Source organism: Arvicanthis niloticus, chromosome 1 (assembly GCF_011762505.2).
Source record: "Arvicanthis niloticus isolate mArvNil1 chromosome 1, mArvNil1.pat.X, whole genome shotgun sequence".
Lineage (NCBI taxonomy): Eukaryota > Metazoa > Chordata > Mammalia > Rodentia > Muridae > Arvicanthis > Arvicanthis niloticus.
In genome coordinates, this window is record NC_047658.1 from 13,587,348 (window position 1) to 13,597,517 (window position 10,170).

The window sequence follows — 10,170 nt, forward strand, 5'->3', positions numbered from 1 at the left end:
GTTTTGGGGAGGGGGTTGTTTTGTTTTGTTCTGTTTTTTTTCGAGACAGGGTTTCTCTGTGTAGCCCTGGCTGTCCTGGAACTCACTCTGTAGACCAGACTGGCCTTGAACTCGGAAATCCGCCTGCCTCTGCCTCCCAAGTGCTAGGATTAAAGGCGTGCGCCACCACCGCCCGGTGAAAAAGTAGAATCATTAGAAAGGTCGGAGTGGCCAGGGCTTAGGCAAGGCATAGTCAAAGGGTGAAGGGGCATGACTCTATTCTGTACGACACTGTGATATAAAGGTATGAGGTAACACATGACATCACACACAACCTTTACAGCACAAGGAATGACACCTGATAGAGTCTGGACTTTACTGAATAATGCCTGGTACTGTCAATCAGTTGCCTATTGTCGAGCAACTGTACCATGAGGACGCAGCATGCTCGTAGCGGAATTCGGAGGGAATTATGGGAGACAGGCACGGAAACCTCATTCTGTTCATGTGATCCTCAAACACATTCAAAGTTCCATCAAAGATTACATGAGTCAGGGCTGGAGCAGTGCCTCAGCAGTTAAGAGCACTGGCTGCTCTCGAAAACGACCTGAGTTTGGTTCCCAGGACCCTTGTGGTGGCTCACAACCGCCTGTCATTCCAGTTTCAGGGAATCGGGTAGCCGCTCTGACCTCCACGGGCTCCTGCATATATGATACATATACTCTGGCAGGTATACACACATAAAAATAAACAGTAAATAAATCTTTATTAATAAAAGAACATGAGAAAAAAGGTAGACTGCTGGCACATGTCTCTAATCCCAGACCTCAGGAGACAGGCGGGCGGGTCTCTGAGTACGAGGCCAGTTTGTTCTACAGACTTCCAAGACAGCCAGGGCTAAAGCTGTCCTCAGAGGGCACAGACATGGCAGTTTGAGTCCCCTTGGTGCCTTTAGTTATGCAGTCTTCAGTGAGCTACCTGGTCTCTTTAATGGCTGACTTTGGACTTTCAAAAAATTGGAGACCAAACAAACAAACAAACAAACAAGAAAACAAAGCAAAACCCAAAAACTACCAAGGGACACCACTAGGGATGCCGAGGTGGTGGCTGCTTCTTAAGAGTAATTGTCAAAAAATAGATTTAATGAGTTTTTTTTTTTAAGTGAAACTAGTGTTAATCTTACAGAAGACTATAAGAATGGGGAGTTTGGGGGGTTATTTTTGGCATGTGTTTATGTGTGTGTGTTTGTGTGTGTGTTTACATGTGTTTACCTTTTAAGTGAAACTGAAATAATTTTTTGACTTTAAAAAAAAAGTATAGAAAAATAAAAGACCCCTTTCAGCCACATGTGAGTTGGGATACATTAAATAATAGCGAAACCCGAGTTGTTACTTAAAAACAATGGAGGAAATCACAAGCAAATGTTAATTCTGAGGCAGAACAAAGGGAGCATTAGAGAGACAAGACCACAACTGGCTGCCAAGCCCAGGGCCACCTGTGCCTCCTGAATCTGGGTTAGACAGTCCATGCGGATCCCAGATCCAGCGCCCAATGTGCACCACAGGCACCCAGGTACCCAAAAGGAAGCTCTACCGTGGTCTACTTTCCACCTCAGAATTCTTTCTGCCTGTTTCTCTCATCTTTCTCATTTGCAAGACAAATAATTTTAAGATGTAACTAAAATTATTTTACAATCTTTTAATCACTAGAAATTGAGTGTAATTATTTTACCTCCACTCTGGTGCCAAGAACTGCTGTGAATTACTTGCCTTCTCAAAGTGCAGAGAGAAAACGTTTCACTTCTGCATTAATTAAGGATTTTCCCCCCACCATTTCTGTCCATTAGCCTCTACCACGCTATGGCTGCGAATGGTCATTACAACAGACAAAAATAGGAGGATAAATTTTTTCCTAGTGAAAATGTCAGTTAGAGATTCTGTCTATCTCAGAAGGTTCTGATTAGCATGGAAATCTTTTCTCCTCCTCCTCCTCTTCTTCTTCCTCCTCCTCCTCCTCCTTCTTTTTTGTCTTGTACCTTTTTGCCAGGCTCCCAGAGACCCACCTGGAAGGGCAATCCTCTTTTATTTATAAATAGTTAGTGTGCACACTTTACAGGAGATTGAAGACTGTACTCAGGTCTCTATTAAATATTCTATTGATTTTTAAAATTGCTCCCTCTCTTATCAGACTTTGCAGGGTCTCAGACTGGGAAGCCTTTCGACCTTCTCCCCTCTCTATGAGGCCAGTGTACTTGAGATTGGGGCCGCGTGCATCCGTTTATGGGGTGATGGCAATCCATCCATCAGCCGGCACTGATGTCTGTACAGCATACTGCATCAGTACCCTTAGCACAAAGCTCACTTGCGAGGGGTTTTAAGAGCTTGTTCAGAAACATGTCTGCCCTGGCTTGGGTGGGTTTGGGCTGGGAATCTTCCACACTGCTGTGGTCTACCTGTTGTAGACCCAAGGTGACTGAGGACCTAGGCAGATTAGATACTTGCTGTGTGGATACAAGATACCTACAAGAAAACTACAAGATACCTACAAGAAAACTACAACATAGGTTTTTTTTTTTCATACCTGAACCAAAGACCACAAGGTGGCTGACTTTGAAAGAACACCTACTGACTTTTTTTTTCCCCCATTAAACTCGGGCAGAGTCACACGGGGAAAGGGGGATTCAAACCGGGAGAGAGAGAGAGCAGAGGGCACAGGCTCACCCTCTGCAGGCGGCTACCCTAGCTGCTGCACCACCGCTGGCTTGCTGACCTACTGACTTCTTATAGGGAGAAAATGGAATTCTACAAGCAATGTTTTGTTGTTGTTCTTGTTGTTTAATTAATTTTTATGAGCATTGAGAATTGAATCCAGGGCTTTGAATGTGCTAGGCAGTTGCTCTACCACTGCACTATAATCTCTGACCACATTTTGTTTTAAATTTTGAAATAAGATGATTCATTATAAATTGCCTAGGCTGCCCCCCCACCCCGTGTGTGTGTGTGTGTGTGTGTGTGTGTGTGTGTGTGTGTGTCCCAGGAAGATCTTCAACTTAAAACATTCCTGCCTCAGTTTCCCACATATCTGGGGCCTCAGGCATTCACCACTACTAAATGCAGCTTAGGAAGGTCTTTTAATTACTATCTAATTAGAAAATCCATGTTCACTCGCTCTACCCAGGCACAGGCTTGCCGCAGCTCTCTTTGTCCTGTGCGAAGTAGTCTGGATGTCTCAGTCTGGTGCAGCCTCTGAGTCAAGAGTCAGTAGGACTGGCCCTCAGCAAACCATGACTACCGTTCAGTATGCACTCACTAAAGCTTGCTAGCAAGAAGTGGGGCTAAGAGACATAGTGGGTGCTCATTAGTCATTCTCTACCACAATTGAGTTGGCCAGTCCAGCTGTCAGAAGGATTCCAAAAATATCTATTCTCTAGAAAACTTCCAGACAGGTTGTGTTGAATGACTATTTTAGAAATAATATTTCAACACATTAAAATGACTATCACAGAGCCACCATTTGGATTCAGCTTAGCTGAGTATGAATGGCCGAAATCAGCTTCTAAGATCAGGAGTTCTTTGATTTCAGTGACCACCAATAACCACCGGTTGTACTCTGACTCTCTCTCTCTCTCTCTCTCTCTCTCTCTCTCTCTCTTTCCCTCCCTCTCTTCTTCCCTCCCTTTCTCCTCTCTCTCTCTCCTTCCCTCCCTCTCTCCTTCCTTCCCTCTCTCCTTCCCTCCTCTCTCTCTCTCTCTCTCTCTCTTTCCCTCCCTCTCTTCTTCCCTCTCTTCCCTTCCTCTCTCCTCTCTCTCTCTCCTTCCCTCCCTCTCTCCTTCCTTCCCTCCCTCCCTTCCCTCCTCTCTCTCTCTCTCTCTCTCTTTCCCTCCCTCTCTTCTTCCCTCCCTTCCCTCCCTCTCTCCTCTCTCTCTCTCCTTCCCTCCCTCTCTCCTTCCTTCCCTCTCTCCTTCCCTCCCTCCCTTCCCTCCTCTCTCTCTCTCTTTCCCTCCCTCTCTTCTTCCCTCCCTTCCCTCCCTCTCCTCTCTCTCTCTCTCCTTCCCTCCCTCTCTCCCTCCTTCCCTGTCTCCTTCCCTCCCTCCCTTCCCTCCTCTCTCTCTCTCTCACTCTCTTTCTCTCCTTCCCTCCCTTCCTTCCCTCTCCTCTCTCTCTCTCTCTCTCTCTCTCTCTCTCTCTCTCTGTAAGTGGAGACCTGAGATTGACCTCAGGATATCTTCCTCATTAGCTTCCTCACATCCTTTTTGATGTGGAACCTCACACTGAAACTAGAGCATGCTACATTGGCTAGACTGGCTGGGTGGGCAGTGAGCCACTAGGATCCACCTGTCTCCATCCTCCTGTGCTGGCGTTACTACAGCTACACATCCTATGCTGGAGTTAGAGGTACACACCACCACAGCCAGCTTTTAAGGGGTGCTTACCAAACCCAGGAGCTCGTGCTCTCACAGTAGGTGCTTTACTTGCTTTATATACTGTTTCTTGTGTTGCACAGTAGGATGGCCTAACGGTTGAATCGCAGACTATGAGAGAGCATCCCTTGCAGCCAACCCAGGTCTTACAAGGATGTTCCATAGCCATCAGACATCCCTTCACACTTCAGGACAAGAACACCCCTAGATTCTCCCTCCGTCAGCCATTATCCATAATGCTTGAGGGATAAATACACCTGAAAGAACTAGGAAATGGGAAGTTTAAACAAAAGTGTACAGAGTAAGAAAAATCAGAGCCAAAGACAGACAGAGGACAGGGTAGGCAGTAACCAGGATGGTCAGGAGGGTTCTTCTGTGACCTTTGACCTTAGTGATGTCTCACTTACTTTGGATATTCACATTATCAGGTACTTAAATTCACAATGACACTAAAATGGCATGCAATGCTATACATACAAGTAGCCAGCAATGTCTCTTGTCACTGAAATAAGTAACCCCAAACCAAGAGCCATTAGAAAAAGACCAACCCAAGAATCTACCAAAACATATTTTTTTCAGAGCTCTTGGTCCAGTCCATGTACCAATCAAGTCACTGAAAGATGAGCAAGGCACCAAACATATTCTTCTAGGACACACTGACCAATCAGAAAATCAAAGAGCCAAATGATAAAACAGGTAGAGGATAGAAGGCTTTGGGTATTTCCAGTGTTATAGGATAGTTGGTTCTCCTACCCATAAGTCACTTTGTTGGGCTATATAAGGCAAAGGATGTAGAACTCTCTGGAAAGGGTATTTGCCTTCAAGAGAATGCTGCTCACAGAGCTGGGGTTCAGTAGGTAAGAGTGCTTGGTATTATATATACTCAGGCACAAAGACCTGAGTTCAAATCCCCAACATCAGTGTAAAAAAGTTTGGCATAGACATGTCCATAACCCTAGTGCTGGAGAGACAGAGACAGGCAGAGCCCAGGACACTGCTGGCTGCCAGACTGAGCCTAGGGCAGCTCTGACCAGCCTAGCCAAAATAGTCAGTTTCAAATTCAGTGAGAGATCCTGTCTTGAGGGAATGAAGCAAAGAGCCATAAAAGACGATATCTGACAACCCTCTCTGCCCTCTCCATGTGTACCCCCTCACATTCATGAAAAGAAGGGGGAAGGAGAAAGAAAATTCCAGTCAGTAGTGAACTGCACTCAGGTGGTAGGGACCACCATCAGGATGCAAACTCTCCCAATGGCATCAAAGAGCTCCATATGGGGTTTCCTAGGTCTGTCACCAAACTCTTTGGTCAAGGACTACAGCTTGATGCCCAGACTTTTCCCTCTGTCATCAAAATCACACAGGGCCCAGTGTGAAACCCTGACAGAGGCAGTTGCTCCAGCTTCTTCCCTGGAGGGGAGCACTGAGCACCACGGATTCAAGAACAATCTTAATTAAACACAGCAGCTAACATTATAGTGTGCCAAGCACTGTGTTGGGTTTTAAATGTAACATGTCATGTTATCCCATCAACAACCAACCTCAGCACTCAACCTTCATCTTCCAGAAGCCAGGATGGAGAAAGGAGCAGTCACTGATGAAGACAATGGCTGGTGCATGGAGGACCAGGGTGAGAGCCTGCCTCTGACTTGGAATGCTTGTCTCTCTAAACCCAGGCTTCAGCTTGCAGGGACAGCTTTGTCCCTTCAGGAAGACCCCTGCCCTCATGCCAACCTTTTGTCAATACTGTTATTTAAAGGGACACAACCCAATTTATTCCAGTATCAATTCTCTATATCATTTACCTCAGCACCGATTGTATCACTCACAAATTAGCATTAGGCAGCAATTTCAGATCCCCATATAAAACTATTTAGCAATCTAGCCAAGAAAAGGGAAGACGCAAAGCAAAACCCAGGGTGTCGAACCTAATTCTCTTCCTTATCTTCTTGTTACATATTGACGTATTTGAGGCCATTCAAACGCGTCCAACTTGTCTTGCCAGAGTGCAAATCAGAGTATCGACAGGGAAGGCTACTTACCAGCTTCATTTAAATGTCGGAGTCCTATCTCAGTGGGATCTGCTGCTCTCAACCAGCTTCTTCTGCAGAATGGTCAACTTTTGTCTGGGGGTGGGGGGGATAAAGATGCTTCAGGTTTATTCTGTGAGCCATAGATGGGTATTATGGGATGCCTGCTCTTGAGCATGCAGACATCTTCCTTAAGATATTATCTCATTCCAACAGTTTAGCCCGGGCACAGATCCATGCCGGATGCCAGGTATATACCATTGAGAGACTGCAGTGACTACATTGCTAAGAAGGGAAAAACCAGTGGGATGTGGTGGTAAATGCCTAATCAAAGCACTCTGGTAGCAGAGGCAGATGATCTCTGAGTTTAAGGGACAGCTTGGTTTGCACAGTGAGTTCTAGGCCAGCCAGGGTTACAAAGTGAGATGCTATCTTAAATAAGGTTGTGGGAAAAAGACCTCTGATTCACTGACACATGTGTCCATCAACCACTCTTGCAACTGTGTGGTTCCAGCTGAGGCACAGCACAGTCAGCCTCTGTAAACTGTTGTGGAAGCATCTCATTCACATATATTACTTGTTTACTATGGATCATCTTATGCCATCAATAACAATGCCAGCAATAGCATATGTGGCATGTACTGTGGTAGATATGTGGTGGTATTGCCCAGATTTATCTTCAATGAGGCCCACTGGCTAGGATAGCATATAGCTGCCATCCCGTATCTACCAACCCCTTTAGGAACTGCTTGTACTGCAGAAAGTCACTTTCCCCAAGGTCAGGGTCTGTCCTGGTTATCCTCTCACAATCAATGGCCTGAGACAACTTTGGAGTGGTAGACTCTTTCCTAGTCTGTACCAAAAACTAAAAATAAAAAAAGATTTTTGGAAAGGGTCTAGCTAGTCTTATTGCAAAGCGCCCCCCCCCCCCCCACTTTATTGGCTAGAAAGTTATGTGATCACTTCAGATCATAGCAGACAAAGTAAGGACACCATCAAAACCCAACATGGTGTACCAATGAGTTTATTAGAGGAACTTACACCAGTATAAGTGAGGGGTCACTGACTGAAAGACAGCTGCATCATCAAAGCCCACCCTAGCACAGATAACAAAACCCAGGAACCTGGACTACATTGCAGGACTTGGTGGGCAGCTCAGTGGGCCAGAGAGTATTTTTTCCAGGCAGCTCAGTCTGTCTGGAGAGTATCTCTCAGCAGTCCTTATTGCATATATAAACTTGTAGAAGGAAGGAGGAGCCTAGTGAACTTAATCAGTTTCAGGGACTTCCTAAAGCTTTGCTTGTTTATTTCTGAAGTTTTATGGAGTCTCTTCTCACAACTTCCTGGGTCTTTCCTTTAGGATGAAATATTTCACTTCCCTTCAGAACAGTGATTCTCCACCTTCCTAATCATGAGACCCTTTAATGAATTTTCTAATGTGGTGATCCCTGACCATAACACTGTTTTTATTGCTATTTTATAACTGCAATTTTTGCTACTATTATGAATTGTAATTTAAATATTTTTGGAGATAGAAGTTAGCCAAAGGGTTTGTAAACCACAGGTTGAGAACAACTCTTTAGAATGTCCCAAGTCTTAAACAACTTCCGGTAATTAACACGGAGAAAACTGCACAGCTGGGATAACAGACATATGTCACCATACCTAGCCTTATGCAATTATTAATATCTCTTCTCTCTTCTGACCTTCTCACTAGTTGTCACTCATGCTGAATCATCACCATGCTTCCTTTCCCATTTTTCCACAAGTATTGAGGCCGACTACACATCTTCATAAAAGTGAAGCCATGCATAGACCAATCCCCCAAATATAAACATTGAAAGCCTAATAATACTAGATTTCTCTGTGTGATACGACAAGGCAGGATCTCTGGTATCTCATCAGGACATGGTATGCTTTGGAGGAGAGCACTTGTAGATGCCCTTAGAAGAGGCTCTGAGAGCTTGATGATTCTTCCCACCATGTTAGAAAACAAGAAGGTAGCCATCTGTAGATCAAAAAGCTAGCCTTCTCTAAGACATGGAGTCTACTGACGAGATGATCTTGGACTTTCCAGTGCCAAAACATATTTCTATTAAAGTAGCTGAATGAACTAAGAGAAAAATTGGTACTGAAGATTAGGAGTAGGGCCAATGCAGTCATGTATCATTAGATGACAGGAATGTGTTCTGAGCAATGGGTCACTAGATGATTTCATAGTTGTATGGATATCAAAACATGTACTTACACAAACTAAGACATTTATGATACTACTGGCCAGCACAATCCAGTTGGAACTGACCTTAAGTGGAGTCCAGCATGCTGCTGATAGATTGTCACTCAGTGCACATTTGTCACTGAAATTGTGAAAGCAGTTTTGGGACTAGATCATGAGTAGAGGCTACATGGAAGAGTGTTGGAGATGCCAGATAGACAAATATCTAAATTACACAAGTGGACCACTATGAGTGATGTGGGTGAAGAATAAGAAAGAAAACATAAGAAATTTAGATGAGGCTTCAGTCTGCTTGGGGAATAAATATCTAGGTACAACTGAACAGTATTGGTGAGAAATATGGTAAAGGCTATGCCTGGGGGATCTGTATTAGTAACTTTTCCTCTCATGGAGGAGTTAACAGACAACAGTCCAGATTACCTTACATGGATAGTTGGTTTTCAAAACATCAGAAATCCACAGAATTGATGTTATAAACATTTCTGTATTAATGTTCATTTTGATTAGAGACCTGTCTGCTCCTGACAGCTTCCTATCTTGGATTCTAAGAAACTGAGCATCTTTGGAGTTATTCCAATTGTGGTGAGACAGCCACTAAGCAAGAATTGCCTCTTTCCATCTACAGACAAAATACTGTCCAAAAGGGACACACTTGCAGAATAGTCGACTGATTTTATCTGCCAAGACAGAGTAATCAGCCCTTAATAATTCTGCATCACTAGGTCTGTCAGATGATCCTGGGCCAGAAGGCTGAAGATCAGATGCTCCAACATTCTGTAGTATAGGGATTGTCCAGGTGTTCAGTGGTCTCTATAAATTGGCTATCTTTTAGAAACTATGCTTTGTGCTTCCCGTAATCTCAGTTAACTCAGTCATTCTGGATTTCTGATGGGGTTGAAAACTTATAGTCTCATAGCCAATCCTGGCTATTTACTTTCAGAGAAAAGATTTGAGAGGATGGTTTTCAGCTGACATTCATTCTAAAGCCAAGAAAAAAAAAGCCAGGTTCAGAACTAAGTCTTTTATTTAGGAGAGATGACAGAGGTTCTGCTTAGTCAACAAAATGATGGACTGGGTATTAGATCTATCTTGCACCTTACTGACATAAATTGGTATAGTTATGCTCTAACTGTATTTTGAGAGAAAAATTTTATTTTAACAGGAAGGGTGATATGTAGGAGGAGCTAAGGTGGGAGGAGTACAGAGAGGAGGAATAAGGAGAGGAGGAGGAAGAGAAGGAGAAGAAGAGCTAGGTGATGAGAGAGAAAGAGAGAGGGGGGCCAGACATGGAGGCGGATGTTCACATGTCTCCACCAGTCAAAGATAGTTGATATATCTAGATTGGGCATTAGGTTACTCTTTTGATTGATATTGAGCATTACCAAACTTATAAAGCCTTTGGTTGACATTAAAAAAATTGTATAAAAGCAAAAACGAGAAGGGGGTATGGGATAGGGGTTTTCTAGGGAGGGGAAAATGGGGAAAGGGGATGGCATCCGAAATATAAA